Genomic DNA, 5,444 nt, shown 5'->3' with positions numbered 1-5,444 from the left:
AGAGAGAGAGAGAGAGAGAGAGAGAGAGAGAGAGAGAGAGAGAGAGAGAGAGAGAGAAAATTTTCGGGCTGTCGCGGGCATCTGTATGTATGTATCGTACGGTGTGTAAACTGTACTATATATATACGCCTAATATTAATGATAACTACATTAATGATAAAACAATAATCCACTAATATACTCAACACACATAATGCAAGAGCAACAAGGAAACACACATACGTATACACGTGAAGAAGAAGAAAACAATCTCATCACAGGCGTCACATTGAAGAAAATCATTTGTATAACAGAACAAGTTGTATTCTAAATAAGCTGTATAATTGTAGCAAAAGTCAATCATGAATGTTCTCAACGACTGCTATGTCGTATATGTTAATTGTACGTATATGTGCACAATCCGACGCAGATCCCGAGAGAAAGAGAGAGAGAGAGAGAGAGAGAGAGAGAGAGAGAGAGAGAGAGAATGCGCGCAAGAAAGAGAGAATGAGAATGAAAGAAAGAGAGAGAAAGAGAGAGCGAGAGAGAAAAAAAGAGAGAATGTAACATGGCAAATACTTTGAGAACCAGACGTAGCGACAAATGTAAACGATATACATATATACATATATACATATATATATATATATATATATATATATTTAAAACAAAGAAATAACGGAGAGAGCTATTTGTGAATTGCATATGCATGTGTTGTGTGCGGTGCAAGCATTCGAAGAAATCGGTGAAAAAAAAAGGAAGGAAAGAAATGAGCAGTGGAGTAAATCTATAATTTGCAACATGTGTACAAATCATTGATAAACAATTCGGAGGACCAATTGGTAGGTAGTTGGTGATTGCGCTTATCGCGGTCTTACCCAAAAGGGATATTCTGTTAATCTTCACAATTTGCCATTACCGCCTTGCAGAAAAGTTGGTGAATTGGGATTAATTCAAATGAAACTTTTTCTATAGAAATAATTTTACGAGTTTAATGTAAAATAATTTTTCAATTTCCTTTTCTTTTCATTACAGAAAAATTTGAATCTGCTTTAATAAAAATTAATTTCTGATATTTAAAATCGAAAATTTGAAAAAAGTTCTGTTAATCCTTGTTAATTTACCTATTTTCTGCAAAGCAATCGCGTCTCATCGTATCAATCATTGAATCCTCCGGAAAACTCGCGAAATATTTTTTCGCGAAGGTATGTATATATCTTCGTAATATCTTCACTCACGTCACAAAAAAATTATTGGATGTCTCGTCAAACGTGACAATTCCGAGAACTTCAACTTTTTGCCAGAAAAACGTTGAAAAGTGACATCATTGTTGATTCTTTATGCGACCTGCGATTTTACGTACTCGTACTACATTCCTGCCTTTGCATATCGTGAAAAGATTTCGATTTCGATCTAGATTTCGCGTCAACCGAATTGCGATTTATCGCGTTGGAGAGTGACTTCCCCTGGAATTGGAGCTTCATTGTACGCCAGTGTATCAAGCATCAATCGTATAGACAGAGAGCTTAATTGTATAGAAACAAATACAGTCAGCGATCGATTTTCTCCACGGGAAAACCGTTGTGCTGCTTCTTGCGTTTCTTTCTCCAATGAACCTGCTTGATCGAACGATCCTCGATAGAAGGAAGGTAAGAATAACACAAAAAACAAAGATACATAGAGATTGCTGCAAATATCTAAATGAACAATTATTTGACGATATGAAATATATATATGACATTAGCATATTTGCTTTTATTAAATAATTTTGATAATTGCTATTTTTAATTAGGGATGGACTGGATCGGATATCCGGATAGAATGTAACATCAGATATTCGGTATCCGATTGGATATTTGAGAAGGCAATTTTTTCAAGTTGGATATTCCAACATTTTCCGAATATTCGATCAGATTCCGAGAAAATGTCTTTAAAAAAAAAAGCTTATAAAGGAAAGGATTGTAATTTTGCAACAATGTATAAGATATTATAGCATCATGAATATGCAAACTTGTTTCTAGAATATTTGTATAAGAAAAATTTAACAATTTAATGATATCCGACTATCCGATCGGATAGTAAAAAAATATCGGATACCGGATATTTTCCCGAATTTTAATTATCTCAATTTGAATTTGATCGCCAAGCATAATAATTTAAGTTAACTTTTTAAACTTTTAATTCGGAAAATTGAAGAGAATTTTAAGTAACTTGCCCAAATTTAGATAACTTTCATATCTTTCTATGCTCAGCATTGAAATAGGTGAGTATGTCATTGAAAATGTGCGTATTACGTACGTCCCTCTAAAATTACGTGCGAATATAAAATTAGCGCTCGGAATCCGACAGTCCGTCGTAATTGCATCCAATCTCGTAACGCTATATGTATATCGCGGTGCTGAAAAGAGATGCATTTTGCAAGATCAGTAAAAAATAAAGAGATAATTATCGGATGGAAGAGAAGTTCGTCATTCGCCAAAGCTGCACTATTTCCTATCTCGATAATATTTATCGGCAATTTTTAATTATTAAAAAAAATAATTATAAAATAAAAAATAATTATAAAAAAAAATAATTCAATAAATTACTGTCATTTGATTGTTACGTGCAGATAAAATTTTATACATGTTAATATCAATTGTCACATCAACTTCCTGTGATAAGCAAAATTGCAAAATAATTAAAATAATCATTGTCGTTAACAAGATACAAAATACTATGGATCTATCATTGCAAAATCTTTAAGCTTAATTATTTGACAAATCCAATCCTATTGATTTTTATACACGTAATTTTTATAACGCGATTGCCGTTTTCGTTATAAAATCATCATAAATGTCACAAAATCAATAAATCAAGAGACTCTAAAATTTATGTGTATTCAAAGTAATCATCACATTCATAAAATTTATGAGCGACAGAAATGTCATAAGTAAATTCAGGAAGAAAAATGTCCTGGAAGTTGGCCAATCGTCCATACAAATAAAATTTCGGTACTTTTGATGGGCATCGCAATAGATAAAACATTTATCATGTTATAACGACAAATGTAAATGCAGTGAATTGTAATGTATAATTAAGATTCATTTGTGAATACAGAAATTTTAAAAATTAACGTAAAAATTTGCTATGAAAGATTCTCTTTCAAATTATTTTTTATCAATTTAAAACAAATATAATATATTACGTGTAATATTTATCTGTATTAATTTATACATTATTTAAAATATTGGATCGTATATATTTCTTGTAAATATTGATACAGGATAATGGCTTATCGCAGCGTGCAGAAAAATGAAATGAAGTGTACCGAGTAAATCGAGCTTTAAGGGCGAATAAAAGGTAAATAAGAGAGTTGTTAGCCGCTGGCCTTGGACATCCAAAAACGTAAGTGACGTCGCTGTAAATAGATTTCTTGGCATCAGACTGACGATGCGGAAAGTTTGATCCTCGCTTTCGGGTCCAGGAAAAATCTGGCGCTCGCAGCCAGGCGACATGCACTCGCGTTGTTGGCCCTGCGAACAGCGAGATATCCTCGTCGCGTTCCCATTGCATACTTGATCGCTGCATCGGGAAAATACTCGAGCATTTGCCTCATTGGATCTTACCCCACTGCGTTTCTCTCTTTCTTTCTCTCTCTTCCTCTTTCTACAGAGATATACTCAACGACGAATTCTTGTTGCGGAATCGTGACGCAATGTACTTTGGGGGATCCTTGGCAACTCGTTGCAATCCGATTCCGTGCCACTCTTTGCAGAAACAAACGTCAGCATTGTAAATGTTTCGCCGACGATTAAAAGTTGGAATAAACGATAAATTGTTACGATCGTGAAAACGGAATTATTTCTAAACTTTTCAGAAACTGTAGAACTACTGCGAACAGAACTATTGAGAAAAACGATCCGATTTTTTTTAAGTGAGAAGCCAATTTCACAAAGAGCAATATCCGGGTAGCTCCTCCGAATTGCATTACATAGTTCTAACAATTTAAAACAATTTTAAAAAGATACGATACTGAAGTAAAATAAAACTTTAAGTAAAATTATTTAACAATATTGAAAAGTATTAGATCGCGTTTCAAGAAGAAGTTGTATTTCATACAACACTACATATAAAATTCATTAGACTCACACAAGTTATTTCATTTGCAATATATTATTATCGGTTTTGCCTGGTCAAGCAAGATCATCATTGAATATTTAACTTTTTAAGAAAGTTATCAAATATCTAATCTTACAATGATAGAACAGAAATAGAATAACAAATTTTAAGCATTGCTTCATAAAATGAGTAAAAACTTTCTTGAATAAAAGTTACATGATTAAAAGTACATGGAATGTTTAAAACAACGACGATAACAACTTTTACACCTTTCTTTGAATATTTAAAGGGGATTATGTATGAATACTTCTCTTTGAGTGAAGAAAAGACCCTTCCTGTCTTCCAATAAGGTAAAAATAGTCGATAGGCATTGACCCACAGAGAAGAGAGCCGTCTACCTGGCACGATGTGAAGCATCAGTAAAACTATTTAAAATGGATCGTTCGCTCACCCTTTTCCTCTTCCATTTCGAATGAATTTGCCAGAGAGCATGTAAAAAAGACTACCCAATTTTACTTTATAAAACAAGTACGTATCTAAAGTATATCTTTTTAGATAAAAAGGCATTCAGAATATCCAACGGTAAAAAATTTTGCTCTTAACTCTAATGAATATATTGTATAATTAGTTCCATTAAAAATTTTCAAACTGCCTTGAAATATCGAAACTACCTCTCAGAGAGAGACTAGAATATATACTATTTAATGAATAAATTAAAACTTTTGATTTCGTAAGCGTGTCTCGTGTCGTGGGTCGATGTAATCTCGCTAATTTTTTCCGTAAATTCTCACTATTTTGTCTTCTTTATGAAAATTCGATGTTGTCCTGCGTCCCACTTTCCATAGCAACTCTTCCATATCAGAACCTATCTTCTCTCTCTTTGACATTATCGTTAATGAAAAATCGATACGAAATTAGTCAAAGAATCCATAGGTAAAAGACGACAAGATAGAGGTCACGCTAGAGGTAGCGCCGGTAATCTCGTTAAGACCGTCACATGCTAAGACGTGTCATGAATTTAAAAAAAAAACAGAAGTTGTCGCTTGGGCACACCATTAACTCCCAAGGCTTTGTAGCACATGATTAGTTTTTCCATTGCCGTCGTAGTCGACGACGGGGACTAACGAGATTGTCTCCGGAGTGCAGCACACGAAGACTTGGTCAAAAGCGAAGTCGTTATACCGGATTCGAAGGAAATTGGGTCGGGCTCTATAACGCTTCGGCATCGTAGCTATATATTATATATTGAGTTACAGAAGAGACAAGATTCGAAGGACATGAAGGGAGAAGGAGAGGTTTGACAATTCTCGCAGGAGAAACGCTGCGCGCCGTTATGTTACATATCGATATTTATTAGATTGCCG

Source organism: Atta colombica, unplaced genomic scaffold, assembly GCF_001594045.1.
Source record: "Atta colombica isolate Treedump-2 unplaced genomic scaffold, Acol1.0 scaffold11, whole genome shotgun sequence".
NCBI lineage: Eukaryota > Metazoa > Arthropoda > Insecta > Hymenoptera > Formicidae > Atta > Atta colombica.
The sequence above is the reverse complement of the archived record's forward strand: the minus strand, read 5'-3'. Positions refer to the sequence as shown.